Below are 22,443 nucleotides of genomic sequence, written 5' to 3' on the forward strand. Positions count from 1 at the left end.
CTGATGCCACTATGACCGAACACTCTTGAAAGTAGTGCCAAAGCTTGCGAAACGCCACGAAGACTGTGTAGGCTATCTTCTGGTAGTGCGGGCATCGGGATTTGCAGGGTGTAAGGACCTCTGATACATAGTAAACTGGTTTTTGGGAGGAGAATTTATGTCCCTCCTCCCCTCGCTCAACAACGAGGACGACGCTAACTACTGGGTTAGTTGCCGAAATGTATAATAACATAGGCTCTCCAATGCTGGTTGTGGCCAAGATTGGGTTGCTTGCGAGAAGGGCCTTTATTTCTTCCAATCCGGCTATGGCTGCATCTGTCCATTTGAAGTTATCAGTACGACGCAGTAGCTTGTATAATGGCAATGCCTTTTCTCCTAATTTGGAGATAAACCAGCTTAAAGCCATGACACACCCAGCTAGTTTTTGACCTGTTTTAGGTCTGTTGGCGTGGCCAATTGTGACAGAGCTCAGACTTTTGCTGGGTTCGCCTCAATTCCTCTATGGGAAACAAGGAACCCCAGCAACTTTCCGGCTGGAACTCCGAAGACACATTTTTCCGGATTAAGCCGGATGTCGTATGTTCGGAGATTATCAAAGGTAAGGCGAAGATCATCCACCAGTGACTCGACGTGTTTTGTTTTAATGACCACATCGTTCACGTATGCCTCGACTGTTTTTCCTATTTGTTTTTCCAGGCATGTTCGAATCATGCCCTCGGGTAGCCCCGGCATTCTTGAGTCCGAAGGGCATAGTGTTGAAGCAGAAGGGACCATAGGGGGTGATGAATGCGGTTGCGGCCTGGTCCGATTCCTTCATCTTGATCTGATGGTATCCGGAATAGGCATCGAGGAAACACAGTGAATTGTGTCCTGCAGTTGCATCGATAATTTGGTCAATGCGGGGCAATGGGAAAGGATCTTTGGGGCATGCCTTGTTGAGGTCCTTGAAGTCGATACACAGGCGCCATGATTTGTCCTTTTTAGGGACCATAACCAGATGGGCTAGCCAATCCGGATGTTTGATTTCCCTAATGAACCCAGCCTCTAGTAACTTGGCTAGCTCTTCTCCCATGGCCAAACACTTGGGTTCAGAGAATCTCCGTAGTGTCTGCTTCACAGGCTTAAATCCCTTGATTATATTGAGACTGTGTTCCGCCAGTCTTCGTGGGATGCCGGGCATATCTGAAGGATGCCAGGCGAAGATATCGCAATTCTCGCGCAAGAATGCGCGTAGAGCGGCTTCCACTTCAGGATCCAGTTGTGCCTCGATGGATGCTGTTTTATTAGGGTCCGTCAGGTGTACTTGGAATTTTACTATTTCCTTGGTTGGCTTGAAAGAGGTGGACTCGGATCTATTATCAAGGATCACGTCGTCCCTATCCACTGTAGCTCGTAGGGTGGTCAATTCTTCTGCCGCTAGGGCTTCAGAAAGTGCCTCCAGGGCCAAGGATGCAGTCTTGTTTTTGGCATGAAGAGCCTTGTTTGGATCGTTTGAGATTGTGATGATTCCGTTAGGGCCGGGCATTTTGAGATTCATGTACCTATAATGAGGTATGGATTGAAAGCGTGAGAAAGCGTTTTGGCTGAGGATAGCGTGATATCCACTGTTGAAGGGGACCACGTGGAAGAGTAACTCTTCGGATCTATAGTTCTTAGGCATGCCGAATACCACATCCAGCTTGATTTTTCCCGAGCAGTGTGCCTCTCGACTTGGGATAATAACTCGAAAGGTGTTGTTACTTTGCTTGATGCGTGACCTATCCATCTACATCTTATCGAGCGTGTCCTCATAGATGAGGTTAAGTCCACTACCGCCATCCATGAGCACTTTGGTTAGCCGTAAACCATTTACGATGGGGTTTAACACCAAGGCGGCATGTTCTCGGACGGACCAAGCATTTGGTTCGTCTTCGGCCGTAAAGGTTATTGCTATGTCTTTCCATGGGCTCAGTTTGGTAAGTTGATGGATTTCGGCGAGGTCGCGGAGCGCCCGTTTGCGCTGGTTGTTAGAGGAAAAAGTCTCAAAGACTATCAGGACATTGAGATTGTCCTTCTCCGGTGAATATCCTCCTATGGTTGTGGTGAGGATTGACTCCCCATTTTTTGCTACCTGTCGGAGCACCCAGCATGCCCGGAGGCTATGGGTTGGGACTATGTGCGGAGTAGTATGGATCGGGCAGGGTTTGTCCAATAGTTCGTTGAGAATGGACCTATGTCCCGTGAAGGGCTTGTTCTTTCTTCCCGCAGCCCGATTGTCGGGTGACCCACCGGGATATATTCTTTTAGCCCGGGCCGCACTCTGTGTTGAGGTGGCGGGCTCCAGTTGAGTTTTCTGGGCCCTCCACATGCTTTACATCGTGCAGTACTTTTGTACTACCTGCGATAAATCCTGAAGCTCTGTATGTGACAGCGGTCGAGGGCATTCAATATCCCTTCATCTGTGCAGTTGCGATGGAAGACCAAAACTACGTCATCGTCCGAACAGTCCTTGATCTTGTTTTTAACAAGCAGGAATCTGGCCCAAAATGGGTGGACCATTTCCTGGGGCTGCTGCCGTACATACATCCGGTCATATATATCTAGAGGACCTGAGTTGTTTGCAGATTATAGATTGTGGTGGGTGGGTGGATTGAATTTTGAATCCTGTCCCACGTCCGTGTTCGAAGCTCGTATGGCTTCCGTAGTGACCGGTTCGGGTCCGGATAAGCGTGAGGGCTCTTGCGACTGTGCCGCCGAGTCAAGAGTCCGGCGGGAGTAAAGTCCCTTCCGAAGGGGAAATATCCAGCTCATGGGATTCGGGGACCCGAACATACTTGGTCCTTAATATGGGGGGAGAGTCGTCGGTGGTTGGTTCCTCAACTATCGCCACGAAGTGGGTGACCGGTGGGTGATTAATTTCCTTTTGGTCAGGATTGAGCCCGATCCGATCATAGTTTGTTGAGACCCCCAGGGCAGCGATGCGGTCTAGCAGTTTGTTTAAAGACAAATATCTGCCGGATCCAATTTTTTGGAGTACTTGGGGCCAATGCGAGGACGGTGTCCGGCAGACATGAGGGGACTTGCGGGCTCGACGATCGCGCGTGCCTTCATGGTAAAACTGCCAAACCGGAGGGTCTGCCCTGAAGCCAGGCACCCTCCGGAAGTGATGTTGTCGTTGATGATTGGGCGAGCCATAGATCGCTTTTAGCAGACATAACATCAGAGCTCTCAATGAAAGCACCAATGTCGGTGTCAAAACTGGCAGATCTCGGGTAGGGGGGCCCAAGCTATGCGTCTAAGGATCAATGGTAATAGGAGGCCAGGAGACATGATGTTTACCCAGGTTCGGGCCCTGTTGATGGAAGTAAAACCCTACTCCTGCTTGATTATGATTGTCGAGTATGAAGATTACAAGAGTTGATCTACCTCGAGGTCGTGGTGGCTAGCCCTAGATAACTAGCCTATGAGAATTCTGATGATGGTGAAAAGTTGGTCTCTACGGACTAACCCCTCCAGTTTATATACACACCAGAGGGGGTCTATGGATAGTACAAAGTCAGTTTATCAGGGAAGGAAACCTCCAGACTCTATTCTTGCCGTCCACGCATTGAGAAGTCCCATCCATACACGGTAGATGATCTTCGACGGGATCCTGTACGGCCTGTGCAACCCGGCCCAAACTCCTAGACCGGACATCTGAGGACCCCTGAATCCAGGACTCCCTCAGAGCCCATCCTTGGCTCCAACTAGACAAGCTGGTGTTCATGTAGACAGACGTGCTTCGAAGGGACCCGGTGAGGTTTCTCATATCATTGACAGAGCCCTGAAGACTATAGAGATCCATGTTGGTGGTGTAGGCTTCTTCTTGTGGCTCCTCCCCTTCTTCGTTGGTGGTGAGATATTCTTCATCAACATGTTCTGGTACATGGTCTCTTTGATCAAAAGATGCATCTGCTTCCTATGGCACATAATGCAAAATTCCATGTGCTATGGAGAAACGGTTTGGAATAGGAGTAAGTAGAAAGTACCTAACTCCAAGAATTTGATTACAATGACAACCACGGCGAACCACTACCATTACAGCACTAGAAGGAACTCTAAAATTAGCAAGGTTGTTACTGACAATGGGGCAGAGATGATTGTAGTTGAGGCCAAGGGAGTTGGCCAACATGGTGATGATTCCCCCACACACGATATCTCCTTGTGCATGATTTGCTTGATGGGCAAGGTGTAACAAAAGTATTGCCCCTAAGTTGGGCGAATAATCAAAGTCGAGGTTAGGTGGCTTCCCAAGAATTAGCATATTCTCATCATTCACCTTTGAAACTTCTCCTCATTGCCTGCAATGAGTTAGTGATAACATAATAGAAATATCGAATAGCAGACACTCGATGAAATTTGCCCTTCATTTGTAGCCATGGTAGCTCATCTGATAAAAGTACTATCTCGGGTGCGGTTCAAGAAACTCATGAACATGATGGATGTCATCATTCTTGTTGGTGAAGCCAAAGTGACTACACCACTTGAAAGGATCGATATGGTTGACTAGAGGGGGGGGGGCGGTGAATAGGCAACTAACACTTTTTAGTCTTTTCTTTACCAATTTCAACTTTGCATCAAAGTAGGTTGTCTAGATATGCAACTAGTGAGAAACCTATATGATGCAACAACAACTAGCACACAAGCAAGCAAGATGAACCACACAAATAAGCTTGCACAAGTAAAGGCACGAGATAACCAAGAGTGGATCCGGTGGAGACGAGGATGTGTTACCGAAGTTCCTTCCTTTTGAGGGGAAGTACGTCTCCGTTAGAGCGGTGTGGAGGCACAATGCTCCCCAAGAAGCCACTAGGGCAACGTAATCTCCTCACTCCCTCACACAATGCAAGATGTCGTGATTCCACTATTGGTGCCCTTGAAGGCGGCGACCGAACCTTTACAAACAAGGTTGGGGCAATCTCCACAACTCAATTGGAGGCTCCCAACGACACCACGAAGCTTCACCACAATGGACTATGGCTCTGCAGTGACCTCAGCCGTCTAGGGTGCTCAAACACCCAAGAGTAACAAGATCTGCTAGGGATTAGTGGGGGGAATCAAATTTCTCTTGGTGGAAGTGTAGATCTGGGCCTTCTCAACCACTCCCGAGCAAATCAACAAGTTTGATTGGCTAGGGAGAGAGATCGGGCGAAAATGGAGCTTGGAGCAACAATGGAGCTTTTGGGGGAAGAGGTAAGTCAACTTTGGGGAAGAAGACCCCTTTATATAGTGGGGGGGAACAATCCAACCGTTACCCCCCAAGCAGCCCCGCAGAGAGCGGTACTACCGCTTGGGTGGGTGGTACTGCCGCTGAGCCAGTGGTACTACCACGCCACCTAGCAGTACTGTCGCTCGCAATAGAGGAGCAGGGCCCTGGACCCAGCACGGTACTACCGCGGTGGTACGGGCGGTACTACCGCTCAGGAGCGATACTACCGCCACTAATGCCGTGACCAGTACCGCAAAACCCGACATGAGAAAACGAGGGTTCGAGTCGAGGCGGTAGTGGCCCGGAGCTTTAGCGGTACTACGGCCAAATCCATTAAGCGGTACTACCGCTTGCTGGATTCGGTGGTACTACCGCCGAGGCCCGCGGTACTACCGCTGGGGCCAGACAGAGAGGGTAGAGAGGGGAAAGGGCTCCATCGAAGCGGAAAGGAACAGAGGGTGCAATATGAATGTGTACGTGTTGATTCCACCCCAGCCATACCAAAGTGGATCCCCTCTTGATAGTACGGTGACTCCGACGCAACTAGTCCACCAATAGAGAAACGAAAGGAGCTGCACCGTCTTGAATAAAACACCGAGGGGAGGGAATCATCTCGTGCCAAAGGATGAATCTCTGAAAATCTCAACGCACACGATTAGTCCGCAAAAGCATTGTCATCAATCACCAAAATACCTTGGGGATAAATAAGCCTTTACAATCTCCCCCTTTTTGGTTTCTCTCCTATTTTTGTTAGGTATTCCTCCTCTGCCTCTTTGCTGTTTTGATGCTACTCGTTGTCTTGTATCCAACAAGCTTGAGTTTGCTCAATTCAGAGCTCATCTGAAGAAGTTAGGGCAATTCTGTTTTTCTCCCTGCGGTAGTACCGCGGTGGCAGCGGTAGTACCGCTTGTAGCGTCAAGCGGTAGTACTGCTCCAGTACCGCTCTACTACCGCCTCGATTTTGGGTCTTGCACTTTTCGTGTCGGGTTTAGTAGTAGTTGCACGATAGTAAGGCATGGCAGTTCCGCCTATAAGCGGTAGTACCGCCCCGATTGGGCGGTAGTATCGCCTATAAGCGGTAGTACCGCTCCGGTCAGGCGGTACTACCGTTACTACATTACTGCCGCCGTTCTCTGCTCTGCCCTGCCTCATTTGGTCCCGTGTTCTGCTCCTGTAGCAGTAGTACCGCTGGGGTGAGCGGTAGTACCGCTTATAAGTGGTACTACCGCCCCAAGGTTTCATTTGTTGTTGCTCCTTTTCCCTGCTTCTTCCGCCCGAGCGGTAGTACCACTCGTGGAGCGGTAGTACCGCTCGTGTGCGGGCTGAGCACATAACGGTTGGATATTTTCCCTCCTATAAAAGGGGGTCTTCTTCCCCAATGAACCTTATCCTTTGAGCTCGTGTTCTTCCCCCATTGTTGACCTTCTTCGAGCTTGCTAACTCTCAATTCCTCCATGGATTCTTGCTCGTTTTTGAGGGAAAAGAGAGAGGAGATCTAGATCCACATTTCTACCAATCACTTTCTCTTCTATGTGAGGGGAACCCATTGGATCTAGATCTTGGAGTTCTTGGTGTTCTCCTTCTTGTTCTTCCTCTCATCTTCCTCCCTAGCATTAGTTGCTTCGGTGGGATTTGAGAGAGAAGGACTTGGGCACTCTGTGTGCCCTTGCCATTGCATTTGGTGCATCGATTTGAGTTCTCCACGTGATACGTGGAAGTTACAAGTTGAGAAGCTTATTACTCTTGGGTGCTTGGTACCCTTGAGCTTGTTACTCTTGGGTGTTTGGACACCCTAGAGCTTGTTCCTCTTGGGTGCCTTGGCGCCCTAGACGGTTGGTGTTGTTCGGAGCTCAATCATTGTGGTGTAAAGCTTCGAGCAAGCGTCGGGGTCTCCAATTAGGTTGTGGAGATCACCCCGAGCAATTTGACGGGTACCGGTGACCGCCCACAAGGGTTGCCAAAGTGTATGAGTTCGGTGACCGCCCCCAAGTGTTGCCGTTTGTACGGGTTTGGTGACCGCCCTCAAGGGTCCCTTAGTGGAATCATGGCATCTTGCATTGTGCGAGGGCGTGAGGAGATTACGGTGGCCCTAGTGGCTTCTTGGGGAGCATTGTGCCTCCACACCGCTCCATACGGAGATTAGCATCTGCAAGGGTGTGAACTTCAGGATACATCATCGTCTCTGCGTGCCTCGTTATCTCTTACCCGAGCCCTTTACTTATGCACTTTACTTTGTGATAGCCATATTGTTCTTTGTCTTATATCTTGCTATCACATAGTTTCTTATCTTGCTTAGCATTAGTTGTTGGTGTACATAGGTGAGCCTACTTGTTTTAGGTTTTGTGCTTGACAAATTAACCGCTAGGTTTATTCCGCATTTCTTCAAGCCTAAACCATAATGATTTTAAATCGCCTATTCACCCCCCCTCTAGGCGACATCCTCGATCTTTCAGTAACTTTATATCATTTTTTAGACTAACCTATTGACATAGTGTAAGTTGCTGTTTTTTGCTTGTTTTTTACATCACAGAAAATCAATACCAAATGGAGTCCAAATGCAGCACAACTTTTTGGAGAATTTTTAAGGACTAGAAGACACAACTTGGGCCAAAGAAGTACCAGAGGGGTGCCCCAAGGGGACCCAACCCACCTGGGCGCGCCTAGGCCCCCAGGTGCGCCCTGGTGGGTTGTGCCCACCTTGGTGGCCTCCTGCACCGCCTCTTCGCCTATAAACTCCCAAATATTCCAAAAACCCTAGGGGAGTCGATAGGTCAGACGCCGCTGCAAGCCTCTATAGCCACGGAAAATAAATCTAGACCCTGTTCTGGCACTCCGCAGGAGGGGGAAATCATCACCAGAGGCCATCTTTATCATCCCGGTGGCCACCATGATGAGGAGGGAGTAGTCCACCCTCGAGGCTGAGGGTTTGTTCCTGTAGTTTTGTGTTTAATCTCTCTCTCTGTCTCGTGTTCTTGAGATGGCACGATCTTGATGTATCGCTGGCTCTGTTAATATAGTTGGATCATATGGTGTTTCTCCCTCTCTATCTTGTTGTGAAGAATTGAGTTTTCCCTTTGAGATTTCGTTATATCGGATTGAATACTTTTATGGATTTCAGAGCACTTGACATATGTCTTGCATATGAATACCTGTGGAGACAATGGGGTATTATATCGATTCACTTGAGTTATGTTTTGGCACTCAACTCGTGGATTCCCAAGATGACATTGGGGTAATCTATGCATAGGGGTTGATGCACGTTCTTGTCTTTTGTTTCTCCGATAGAAATCTTGGGGCACTCTTTGAGGTTCTTTGTGTTGGATTGGGTATTATAAATCTGAATTTGTTTTGGTGTTATTTTAGTACGAACTCTTGATAGATCGATCAGAAAGAATAACTTGGTGTTATTTTAGTAAGAACTCTTGATAGATCGATCAGAAAGAATAACTTGGTGTTATTTTAGTACGAACTCTTAGATAGATCGATTAGAAAGGATAGCTACAAACAATTTCTTCTTATGTTTTCTCCTAGATAAGAACTTTGGAGTGATTCTTCATCATACGTTGTGGGATGTGAAGGAAATATTCCCTAGAGGCAATAATAAAGTTTTTATTTATATTTCTTATATCATGATAAATGTTTATTATTCATGCTAGAATTGTATTAACCGGAAACTTAGTACATGTGCGAATACATAGACAAAACAAAGTGTCCCTAGTATGCCTTTACTTGACTAGCTCGTTAATCAAAGATGGTTATGCTTCCTTGCCATAGACATGTGTTGTCATTTGGTGAACGTGATCACATCATTAGGAGAATGATGTCATGGTCAAGACCCATCTGTTATCTTAGAATTATGATCGTTACAATTTCATTGCTACTACTTTCTTCATGACTTATATATGTTCCTCATACTATGAGATTATGCAACTCCCGAATACCGGAGGAACACCTTGTGTGCTATCAAACGTCAAACGTAACTGGGTGATTATAAAGATGCTCTACAGGTGTTTTCGAAGGTAATTGTTGGGTTGGCATAGGTCAAGATTAGGATTTGTCACTCCGTGTTTCGGAGAGGTATCTCTGGGCCCTCTCGGTAATGCTCATCACTATAAGCCTTGCAAGCAATGTGACTAATGAGTTAGTTGCGGAATGAAGTATTACAGAACGAGTAAAGATACTTGCCGGTAATGAGATTGAACTAGGTATGGTGATACCGACGATTGAATCTCGGGCAAGTAACATACCGATGACAAAGGGAACAATGTATGTTGTTGTGCAGTTTGACCAATAAAGATCTTCGTAGAATATGTAGGAGCCAATATGAGCATCCAGGTTCCGCTATTGATTATTGATCAGAGATGTGTCCTGATCATGCCTACATAGTTCTCGAACCCATAGGGTCCTCATGCTTAACGATTGATGACGATTTGTACTATGAGTTATGTGTTTTTGATGACCGAAGTTTGATCGGAGTCCCGGATGAGATCACAGACGTGACGAGGAGTCTATAAATGGTTGCGACATAAAGATTGATATATTGGATGACAATGTTTGGACACCGGAAAGGTTTCGGAAGAATTCGAGCATTTTTCGGGGAACCGAGGGGTTACCGGAACCCCCCGAAGAAGTTATGGTCCTAGATGCGCCATAAGGGAGTAGGAGAGGGAAGGCCACAACGTGGCGTGCGCCCCTCCCCTTAGCAGTCCGAATTGAACTAGGGAGAGGGTGCATGGCCCCCTCTTTCCTTCCCCTCTCCCTCTCCTTCCCTCCTTCCCCCTCTTGGACTTGGAAAAATGGGGGGCCGAATCCTACTAGGTTTGGAGTCCAAGTAGGACTCCCCCCTTGGCGCGCCTCCTCCTTGGCCAGCCTCCTCCTCCTCCCTCCTTTGTATACGTGGGCAGGGGGGAACCCCAAGGCACAACAGTTGTTCTCTTAGCCATGTGCGGTGCCCCCCTCCAGAGTTTAACACCTCGGCCATATCGTCGTAGTGCTTAGGCGAAGCCCTGCACTTGTAACACCATCAACAATGTCGCCATGTTGTCATGTTGACGGAACTCTCACTCGACCCTCTACTAGATCAAGGGCTCGAGGGACGTCATCGTGCTGAATGTGTGCTGAATACGGAGGTGCTGTACGTTTGGTACTTGGATCGGTTGGATCGTGAAGATGTTCGACTACATCAACCGCGTTACTAAACGCTTCCGCTTTCGGTGTACGAGGGTATGTGGACACACTCACCCATCTCGTTGCTATGCATCTCCTAGATAGATCTTGCGTGATCGTAGGAATTTTTTTGAATTACTACGTTACCCAACAGTGGCATCCGAGCCAGGTCTATGCGTAGATGTTTTATGCACGAGTAGAACACAAAGAGTTCTGGGCAATAATAATCATACTGCTTACCACCAACGTCTTACTTTGATTCGGCGGTATTGTTGGATGAAGCGGCCCGGACCGACATTTCATGACCGCATTCATGAGACTAGTTCTACCGACGTGCTTTTGCACATAGGTGGCTAGCGGGTGTCTGTTACTCCAACTTTAGTTGAATCGAGTTTAACTACGGGCGGTCCTTGTTGAAGGTTAAAACACCACACTTGACAAAAAAACTGTCGGATTTCGGGTTCTGGCAGACCCTCAAGATTCGAACACTGGGGTGCACGCGGAGATTTCGCCCTCTACCTATCTGCACGTCACCGCCTCGCTAGGATCTAAGCTATGAAAAGAGCAACACAAGAGACACATGGTTTATACTGGTTCAGGCCACCATTCTTGTGTAATACCCTACTCCAGTGTGTGGTGTGGTGGATTGCCTCTTGGGCTGATGATGAACAGTACAAGGAAGAACAGCCTCACGAGGGTCTGTTCTTGGCTGGTGCGATGAACTGCTAGGGGGAGTCCAGTCGCTCTCCAGATGATGATCCGATTGATTTCTCGATCCCCTCTACCTTGTGGGTGGCTAGTCCTATTTATAGGCAAAGGCCCTGGGCCTCTTCCCAAATATTGAGCGGGAAGGGCGCCAACAATTGGCCATTTTGAAGGGGAACATCTAGTACACTTATCCTGACTAAAGTTGGTCCTCGCCTGCCAAAGGCTTTGGTGGTGACGCCGGCTTGGGCTCCACGATGACCTCCATCCTGCCGTTGCGACGGTCTTGGTCTTGTTGCACCGAAATGGATGCCTTTGCTTGATACTCTTGCCTGCGCTTGCTCCCTATACACCAAAGAGGAAACAAGGACTCTGCGCAGGCCGGCGCCCACCTGGTTCCCGCCTGGCTTTGGTCGTCATGCCTTGCGTCATGGGCACCTCGTGAGGTACCCCGCCTTGATCTCTCCGCCTCGTCGCGAGCCAGCCTGACAAGGCCATGCCTGAGGAGGCTTCCTATCGTCCGCCCCGCGAGGCTTGGCCCCTCGCAAGGGTCTTGAGCTTGTGCTGATGAAGATGGGCCGCGCTGGGCTGCCCCTTGAGCCACGCCGCAGGCCGCAGGCAGGCAAGTTTGGGGACCCCCGTTCCCAGAACGCCGACAGTAGCCCCCGGGCCCAAGGCGCACCCGGTCTTGGCTGATCAGAGAAGCGAAGGGGCAAGTGCGAAGCGCCACGGGCCCTAACAGCCTGTGGCCTTGGGTGTCGCGTGGCGGTTGATTGGACGTGGGTGGCTCCGCTCCCCCACGATGCCTCGGCAACTGTGCGAACTGGCCAGTCCCTGCATGCAAAGACGGGTCATGATTACCTGCGATCGTGGAAGCCGACGGTTGGCCTCCTCCGGCTATAAGTACGGAACGGCGCGGGCCATTCCAGTTCATCTTCCTCTGCTACTCCTCCTCTTCTTCATCTTCGCCATTGCCCCGCCTTGCCGAAATGGCTCCGATCCGCCGGTTCTCCGCAGAAGAGAAGGGAAAGGCCCCCCGAGAGGGTCCTGACCCACTCCCACCGAAGAAGCGGTTGGTCCTCTGCCGCTGAGATGAGGGTGCGCGGCAGGAGATGTCGAGGCCTTGGTGCGAGCGGCCACCGCCAGGATTCCCGCTGCCCTTGTACACCCACCTTGGGGGCCCTGCAAGAGTTGATGTCGAGCACCATGGACGTCGCCGCCGTCGGTGCCGGCGGGTCACGGCGGTGCGCGTTGTCCCTCCTGGAGTCCACACCGAGGGCTCCTCCCTAGAGTTTGTGCTCCACGCCACCATGCCTCCTCGATCTTGGATTCGCCTTCCTCCTTCCTTCGCCTTCGAGATTCCGCCAAGGGGGCCTTTCAGGCTCTGGCTGCAGCACGCCGACTACCAGACTCCTGCGACCGATGCGGATGTCGAGGTCGTCGCTCCAGGCAAGGTCTTCATGACCCGGGGTTGGGGCGAGATCGCCCGGGTCTGCCGATCGGAGGGGGCCCTCGTGATCCACCTGGATTATGATGGCGCCTCCTTGATGCTCTTCAAGGTCTTCAACGAAGATGGGCGTCGACTGGAGTGTTGTCCCGGAGGAGGCGGCCGAAGCTCTGGAGCGGCAAGGACAAGGCCTGCCGCCCGCCCTTCAAGCAGCTCCTCAGGCGATGGGGGCGCCGGAGGATCCAGCGACTCCGCCGAGATCTTCGCGACTCCGGAGACGAGCGACGACAGCTACGAGCCCCCGAGCCTGTGCCGCTCTCGGCGCAGGACGGGCTCGTTAGGCCGCCGTTGCCTCTGATCTGGATGAGGTTGGCGCTGATGCATGACGGGGCCCACTATTGATGATGGCGTCTGCCGCCGCGGTCCTGTAGTTAGGACTCCTTAGGATACGCGTCTTTTGTCCCTGCGAGGAGCTAAGAACACACCCCGTGGGGGCTTGTAAGGCGTCTGTAGTTCCTTTTGTTAATATGATCCTTATCGTGGAGCAGCGTGAGATGCTCGTCCCGCCTTAGCTTAGTCCCTCTTTTCGAACCTCGCGAGGGCTCGATGCTCTGCGCCGACAGGTCTCGGTCCCAAGGCAAGGTTCAGCCGTCGCTGGTATGCCAGGTCACGATGTCGTGGTCAAGGCCAGGAGGTGAGCGGCCCGGGGTCCAGTAAGAGCCCCTGAGTCGCGATGCTCAGGAGGTCCCCTTTAGTGCTCAAGCAGCCATCGTTCGGTGAGAAAGGAGGGCGACGTTGCTAACACGGAATTGCATTGGATGCGGGGACGGTGCTGCGATAGCTAGTGTTTCCGGAGGGTGACTTATCTCGAGAGTCAGGAACTGCTTCCTGGTGCGGCGCTAGGTCCGCGCATTGGCCGGCGAGGGGTTGCTTGGCGAGGTCCCCGCGTGCCTCTTCCCTCTCGCCTTTGCTCCCCTTTCTGCTCTACGTCCTCGGGTCCCGGCCCTCGAGCGGGTCTCAGCCGTCGCTGGTTTGCCAGGTCGCGATGCTCAGGTACCCCCCCTTTAACGTGCAAGCGGTTCGCGCGGACGAGAGTGAAGAGGACGCCGTGAGGGCCTCGCCTGGCGCTGCTTCTTGAAGGGATCCTGCAAGCCCACCACAAAAAGAACAAGAGTCCGCTATGACAAGCGGCGGTCAGTCGTTAGTTGCCTAGGAGAGGTGACGGGGCACTAAAAGCCTGACGAAGTGTATCCGGGCACCCGTGAGCCAGCGCGGGACTCACGGGGCCCTACCTCAAGGCGGGTTGCGCCTGGCTCTGGGCCTTAACTTGTGATGTGTTCCTGCAAATTTGGCTAGATGCCGATGCTCTACGTCCTCGGGTCCCGGCCCTCGAGCGAGTCTCAGCCGTTGCTGGTTTGCCAGGTCGCGATGTCGTTTACAAAGCCAGAGGGTGAGGGCTGGAGAGCCAGTAGGAGCCCTGAGTCGCGATGCTCAGGTACCCCCCCTTTAACGCGCAAGCGGCCGACATGAAGGAAAAAGAGATGCCGCGGACAGACATCGTTTAACAAGCATGATGGGTCGAATGCATGGCCCAAAAATAAATGCAAGAGGGGTACATGCCGCTGGGTCTGACCCGAGCAACTTGGGGATGATGCAGCCCGAGCGGCGCCCCCAACAAGGTAAGCTAAAAACATGAACAAAAGGGATACACGCCGCAGGGACGGACCCACGCGGCCTGGGAATAATGCAGCCCTAGAGGCGCTCCCAGCTGGAAACAAAACTTGAAGGATGTCACCTGATAGCGTTGAAGACGAAGGGGTGTTGAAGTAGCGGACGTCGTGGGCTGCGGAAGCCGATCTTCACGAGCCCCCAGGCCCAGGAGCCTCGAGAGGCTCCGGAGGCGCTGGTGGCTCCCCGCGAACCATCTCCATCTCCGTCAGGACTGCGAAACACCTGGCCTCCTGAGCCTCCAGGATGCTTCCCATGAGGCGCTGGCGCACAGCAGCCGCGTTCGGCAAGCCGTAGGGCATGCGAACGTAGCTGTGGGGTGGGCCTTCGCGTCGCCCCACACATGAGGGCCAGAAGCGCTCCTGAGAGGCGGCTCGGATGAGCCCTCTGATGTCGATGCAGACGCGCAGCCCACCATCCTCGCCTGGATAGGGAGCGGCGGCGGTTAAGCGGCGGCTGCCACTCATGACTCTTGACTCCTGCAACTCCTGCGTGATCTGACTTACGAACTCCTGAGGATTTGGCCCTCCTTTCCTTGCTCCTTCCTGGGGGAAACATGCTCTGAAACATGCCTCCAAGTGGTGCCCAAGCGCCTCCCTCGTGACCTTAGCTAGGTCGGTGGACCTCCAGGAGGGAGCCCCCAAGCCCTTCTTGAGGAGGGCGCCGGGCGCGCCTTCCTATGCGACAGAAGGAGGTGCCCCCTGAGAAGGTGCAGACCCTGAGGGGCCTGCCTCCTGAGGGGTCGGGCCTGGCGATGTCTTCTTCTTCTTGGGAGCGGTCTCAGGGAGCCTCCCGCTCCCGCGATCTGGGTCTTCAAGTGACGTGGCCTCAAAAGCTCGCTCCAGGGAGCACACTGCGTCTCTCTCTTCACAGGGCACCGTGATGACTCCGCCACTTCCTGGCATCTTGAGGACGTTGTAGCTGTGATGAGTCATGGCCATGAACTTGGTGAGAGCTGGGTACCCGAGGATGGCGTTGCATGGCAGGCGAATGTGGGCGACGTCGAAGTCGATGAGCTCGGTGCGGTAGTTGTTGCGCGCCCCGAAGGTGACTGGGAGGCGGACCTGCCCAATTGGAACTGTGGAACCATCAGTGACTCCGGAGAAAGGCTTGGTTGGCTGAAGCTAATCGTAAGGCACTTGGAGATTGTTGAATGTCTCTACGGACAGGACGTTGAGCCCTGCCCCGTCGTCAATGATGGTCCTGGTGACTTGCACGTTGCTGATGACTAGGAAGCAAAGAATCTGGAGGACTCCGGCTGTGGCCGCGCACTTGTGCTGATCAGCTCAGCTGAACACGATGGCGCACGCCGACCACCTGAGAGGGCGCGTGGCCTCGAGCCTGGGTAGGACTGCATTCACTTCGCGGGCGAACTGCTTGAAGATGCGTTGAGAGGCCGGGGCTTGAGCTCTGCCTAGGATGCAGGCGATCGCGCGCGGCTCCTGGAAACCCCCAACCCCCTCGTCCTGATGATGGTCCTCGTTTCTCCTTGGCTGCGGCGGCATTGGAGGGAGGCCTGCATTTCCTTGCGGATGATCCTCGCGAGGATGATCCCTCCAGTCTCCCTCGTGAGGCTGCCCCTGCCACCGATCCTCGCGAGGTCGGTCGCGCCACCCTTGGCGAGGGCCGCGGTCTTCCTAGCGTCCTGTGTTTCTTCCTCCTCCTCGGCCGTAGCCTCGATCGTTGCGGTCAGGGCGTCGACTGGTCCTCCCTTCTCGCACGGCTCGGAGCTCTTGACATTCGTTGGTGTTGTGGGTGTGGAGGTCGAGGTACACACAGTACCGGCTGCCTTTGAAAGACATGGGTTGATCTCTGCCTCGCTTGGTGTCTGGCTCTGCCGCGAGCACGGAAGCCCCCTTGCGCTTCACGTCCTTGGCCTTGGATTTCTTCTCTTCTGGGTCCGCGGCTGGTAGCTTGAGGAGGGAAAGGCGCCCTTCCTCAGCCCTGGCCCACTTGGTCGCCAAGTTGAACAACTCCAAGGAAGTGCACAGATCTTCATGCATCGCCAGCTCCTCCTTCATCTTGATGTCGTGCACGCCCTCGGAGAAGGCTGAGATGGTGGCCTCCTCGGTCACCTTGGGAATCTTGAGATGTGCGTTGTTGAAGCGTTGGATGTACTTCTGCAGGGTCTCCCCTGGTTGCTGCTTGATGCCGCGCATGTCGCTCACGGCGGGTGGCCGGTCGCGAGTACCTTGGAAGCTGGCGATGAAATGGGTGCGCATCTCGTCCCAGGAGGAGATCGTGCCAGGAGCCAGGTTCAGGAGCCAGGTTCGGGCCCCATCCTTGAGTTCCATGGGAAACCAATTTGCCATGACCTTCTTGTCCCCGTTGGCGGTTTCGATGCCCAGCTCGTAGAGCTGGAGGAACTCCGCAGGGTCGGCCGTGCCGTCGTAGCGAGGAGGCAGGTCTGGCTTGAACTTGCAGGGCCACGCGACGCTGCACAGCTCGGTGGTGAAGGCGAGGCAGCCTGCTGTGGCCACGGGAGGCCTTGGGTGACGAGGAGCTTGGTCTTGCGGGTTCCCACCGCTGCAGGTGGGAGCAGCGCGGGGTCTTGGCGTGCTGGAACAGGAGCGTGGTCGCGACGGGCCGAAGCAGGGAGTACTCGGGCAGCTTCTTGGGGGCGAGGGACCTCTTGGCAGTCCGCTCTTGCTGTGCTGGTGCCGGACGGAGTGGGTTCCGCCCAGGTGCCACGCGCCTTGGGGCCAGGGTGCCTTCTTTAGGGGGAGGCGGCTGAGGTGCCCCTGGAGCTTCATCGCCCGCGCGGGGCAGGCCGCGGTGCAGCGAGAAAGACGGCGCAGGGACCCCCTGCGGCTCGGATGAGCTCGGCGACGCGGTCGAGCCACTCTTCATAGACGTCGTCGACAGGGCGGTAGCGCAGGAGCTCGTTTGCTGCGATGAGCGTAGCTTGAGCCTCCATCGCCGCGTGGGGCACGTGGGACGAAGAACCAGCTGGGGCGAGCGAGGGGGTAGCAGTGCTGCCGTCTCGCCTCATGGACGGGTGCTGGGATGATGCTTGCTGCTCGTTCCCCGCCGGGACGGTGGCGGCGTTGACGGCAGGCGACGGGGAACGGCGGGGGCGACCGCCGACGGGGGCCGTCTGGGCGATGCAGCAAGCGAGAGCGGCATGGCGCTCGGCGCAGGCCCGACGAGCATCCGACATGGATGCGATGGTCGATGAAGAACAGGGTAGCGGAAGACGAATTCCGGTGCACCCCTACCTGGCGCGCCAAATGTCGGATTTCGGGTTCCGGCAGACCCTCAAGATTCAAACACTGGGGTGCTCGCGGAGATTTCTCCCTCTACCTACCTGCACCTCACCGCCTTGCTAGGATCTAAGCTATGAAAAGAGCAACACAAGAGACACAGGGTTTATACTGGTTCAGGCCACCATTGTGGTGTAGTACCCTACTCCAGTGTGTGGTGTGGTGGATTGCCTCTTGGGCTGATGATGAACAGTGCAAGGAAGAACAGCCTCGCGAGGGTCTGTTCTTGGCTGGTGCGATGAACTGCTAGGGGGAATCCAGTCGCTCTCCAGATGATGATCCGATTGATTTCTTGATCCCCTCTACCTTGTGGGTGGCTAGTCCTATTTATAGGCAAAGGCCCTGGGCCTCTTCCCAAATATTGAGCGGGAAGGGCGCCAACAATTGGCCATTTTGAAGGGGAACATCTAGTACACTTATCCTGACTAAAGTTGGTCCTTGCCTGCCAAAGGCTCTGGTGGTGACGCCGGCTTGGGCTCCACGATGACCTCCATCCTGCCATTGCGACGGTATTGGTCTTGTTGCACCGAAATGGATGCCTTTGCTTGATACTCTTGCCTGTGCTTGCTCCCTATACACCAAAGAGGAAACAAGGACTCTGCGCAGGCCGGCGCCCACCTGGCGCCCGCCTGGCTTTGGTCGTCATGCCTTGCGTCATGGGCACATCGTGAGGTACCCCGCCTTGATCTCTCCGCCTCCTCGCGAGCCAGCCTGACGAGGCCGTGCCTGTGGAGGCTTCCTGTCGTCGGCCCCGCGAGGCTTGGCCCCTCGCAAGGGTCTTGAGCTTGTGCTGATGAAGATGGGCCACGCTGGGCTGCCCCTTGAGACACGCCGCAGGCCGCAGGCAGGCAAGACTGGGGACCCCCGTTCCCAGAACACCGACAAAAACATTGTGGTTTTGATGCGTAGGTCAGAACGGTTCTTGCTAGAAGCCCGTACCAGCCACGTAAAATTTGCAACAAATAAGTAGAGGACGTCTAACTTGTTTTTGCAGGGCTTGTTGTGATGTGATATGATCACGACATGATGTCATATAAATTGTTGTATGAGACGATCATGTTTTGTAACAGAGTTATCGGCAACTGGCAGGAGCCATATAGTTGTCGCTTTATTGTATGCAATGCAATCACCATGTAATTGCTTTACTTTATCAATAAGCGGTACCGATAGTCGTAGAAGCAATAGTTGGCGAGACGACAATGATGCTACGATGGAGATCAAGGTGTCGTGCCGGTGACGATGGAGATCATGATGATGCTTCGGTGATGGATATCATAAGCACAAGATGATGATGGCCATATCATGTCACATATTTTGATTGCATGTGATGTTTATCTTTTATGCATCTTCTTTTGCTTAGTACGGCGGTAGCATTATAAGATGATCCCTTACTAAATTTCAAGGTATAAGTGTTCTCCCTGAGTATGCACTGTTGCTACAGTTCGTCGTGCCGAGACACCACGTGATGATCGGGTGTGATAATCTCTATGTTCACATACAACATGTGCAAGCCAGTTTTGAACATGCGGAATACTCGGGTTAAACTTGACGAGCCTAGCATATGCAGATATGGCCTCAGAACACTGAGACCGAAAGGTCGAACATGAATCATATAGTACATATGATCAACATAGTGATGGTCACCATTTAAAACTACTCCATCTCACGTGATTATCGGACATGGTTTAGTTGATTTGGATCCCATGATCATTTAGATGACTAGAGGGATGTCTATCTAAGTGTGAGTTCTTAAGTAATATGATTAATTGAACTTTAATTTATCATGAACTTAGTCCTGGTAGTTATTTTGCATGTCTATGTTATTGTAGATCAATGGCCGTGCTACCGTTCCTTTGAATTTTAGTGCGTTCCTAGAGAAATCTAAGTTGAAAGATGATGGTAGCAATTACATGGACTGGGTCCATAACTTGAGGATTATCCTCATTGCTGCATAGAAGAATTACATCCTGGAAGCACCACTAGATGCTAGGCCTGCTGCAGATGCAACTGATGATGTTAAGATTGTCTGGCAGAGCAAAGCTGATGACTACTCAATAGTTCAGTGTGCCATGCTTTACGGCTTAGAATCGGGACTTCAAAGACGTTTTGAACGTCATGGAGCATATGAGATGTTCCAAGAGGTGAAGTTAATATTTCAAGCAAATGCCTGAGTTGAGAGATATGAAGTCTCCAACAAGTTCTATAGCTGCAAGATGGAGGAGAATAGTTCTGTCAGTGAACACATACTCAGAATGTCTGGGTGCCATAACCACTTGACTCAGCTAGCAGTTAATCTTCCCGATGATAGTACCATTGACAGAGTTACTTCAATCATTGTCACCAAGCTATAAAGGCTTCGTGATGAACTATAATATGCAAGGGATGAAGAAAATGATTCCCGAACTCTTCTCAGTGCTAAAGGCTGTGGAGGTAGAAATCAAGAAGGAGCATCAAGTGTTGATGGTTAACAAGACCACCATGTCGGTGTACAAAAGTAGGGGCTCTGCTTTTGACCCCTTTACTTGTGCACGGGCAGTCGAAGCCACCCGCCACGGCCACGCACAGCCGGACAAGAGAGGAAAGCTGGAGAGAAGCTGAAGGCACGAGACGAACAGAACAACATCAAGGACCAAGACCACAAAGGTCGCACGGGCAACGCAGCTTGCCCCGGCAAGGACCCTTGCCAAGGGCAGCCTCAGCAGCCCCGTCAAGACCCTTGCCGGGGCAGCTCGTCCACACCAGCTGAGTGAGCCACCTTCGGGCCCACCAACACTAAGCAGACGCGTTGGGGCAGGGTTCAGGAGGCACCTCCGTGGTGGCATGCAGATCTTTGTGAAGACAAAGAACAGTCAAGATCAAATAAGGAGAGGAAGGCAACAATCCTCGGCAAGGCCCTTGCCGAGGAAACCCACGAGACCCCCGGCAAGATCCTTGCCGGGGATGACGACGTGCCGTGGCAGGACCCTTACCGGGCCACCCGGCAAGACCCTCGCCAGGCGCACCACCAGGGCCACTGCGACGCCCGCGCGAGCAAGTCTCCGCCACCGCCATTCGCATGCAGCTGCCGACCCAACCAGCTAGGCAGGCACCTGCGTGGCAGCATGCAGCCCTTCGTGGAAGCTCCATCACCGCGCCACCTCAGCTGCTTGACTGCCTACATGGCGCTGCATGCACCATTGGCCAGGGCGCGTGTCAAAGCCAGGGGGCGGCGACGGATGGGACGGGCCTCACCCCCGTCCCCGATAAAGTGAAGGACACCTAAGCCCTGCATTTAATGCACTTTGTCTTGTAATATCAACGATAAGCTCATGACGCTGTAGCACTTTCCACCTCCTGTGTGCCACCGTGGCAACCCCTTTCGCCTATAAAAGGAGGCCCAAGGCGCACGGGAGAAAGATTCGGCTCCTGGAAACCGGGAACACCCAGAGCTAGTTCAAGAGCTCTAGAACACCTAATACATCAACCAAAGTAGGATCGTAGAGTTTTACGCATCTTTGTGGCCCGAACCTGGGTAAATCCCCTTTGTGCTGTCCACTAGTCCTGCTCTTCTCACGATCCCGTGCCCCGCAACCGTAGTAGGGATTCTTGTGATCCCATAGGTGTCGTTTCCCACCGACATCTTTGGCGCGCCAGGCAGGGGGCGCAATTGTGAGAATCTGGTCTAGTGGTAGGCCTAGCAGTTCATCATCACCACGGCTCCTATGGAGAGAGCAGCCAAGAGGGCGGCGCTGCCTGTTGGCGTGAAGGACGCTGAGGCAACGACGACGAGAGAGCTAAGTCATGCTAAAATTTAAGCTTTAATCCTTAAATATAAGGTTATTATCCTCGACGGTCCTGCCTATGTATGGAAAACCTGTATGCGGAGGGGCCCTCCTGCGATTGGCAACGCCCTTGTTCCGTTTGGAGTCCGCTCAACAGTTCGAGCGGCCACGTCGAGAGCGGCAGGGTAGCCTTTCGCCACTAGTTACGCTCTCGGTTCTGACTCGAGTCAAGCTCAACAGATTGAGCGGCCGCGCTGGGGACAATAAGGTGCTTTGCCCGGCAACAAGCACACCCAGTAGGCTACTGAGCATCCGTCCTCAAGACGCCGCCCTGGGTTTACGCGCCGGCAAGCCTACCCAGTCAGCGTGGGGCATACATACAAAGGAAAATCAAACAGGAAAATAACATGCGTAATTTCAGGAGTACTGCAGAGTTATATTACATAAATTGCCGCCGTGGTGCTAACTAAAGATAGCATTGTCTTGGTCATGAACCTGCAGCAGCGATAGGAAACGGGGTGCTCAGTCTCGGCGCTGGCCCTCCAACCTCTTGATTTTGTCGATGTGGCTGAGGATGGGCTGGATACGCTCATTGAGCGCTGCGAAGTCAGCATCCTCCGGCAAGCTCTTCAGCACCGCTTCGAAGTCGAGGTCAGGATGCCAATGCGCTATCTTGACGAGCACCCTGGTGATGGCCCCCCCGGCAAAGAATCCGGGATTCTTCGGCAAGGGAGGCCACCCGGTTGGAGTGGAGCCGCTTCAGGGCGTCAATGACCCTCTCGAAGTATATGGCCAGGCTGGCGTTGGGGCTCAGGTTCACCTCTGGGGTGTACTCCATGCCCGACACCCTCATGGTGCCCAACTGAGTGGCGTCCGAGTCTGCAACAGCAGCAAGGCATTCGAGCCAGCGCTTCTCGCCCGCCACTTGGTCGTTGAGGCTGGCAGTCTCGTTCATCCGCAGTTGCTTCTCCGTCGCCAGGTCCTTGGTCAGGATCTCCTCTCGGGTCCTGGCCTCCGACAGCATCTTCTTGAGATCCCCCAGCTTCTACTGGAGGTCTCTGATGGAGTTTTTGGCGTCGGAGAGCTCTCCGGTCTTGCTGATGACCGTGCCCTGTGTCGTGGTTCTAAGCCTGACAGTAGAGTGGG

The sequence above is a fragment of the Triticum dicoccoides genome, chromosome 1B (assembly GCF_002162155.2).
Source record: "Triticum dicoccoides isolate Atlit2015 ecotype Zavitan chromosome 1B, WEW_v2.0, whole genome shotgun sequence".
Classification (NCBI taxonomy): domain Eukaryota; kingdom Viridiplantae; phylum Streptophyta; class Magnoliopsida; order Poales; family Poaceae; genus Triticum; species Triticum dicoccoides.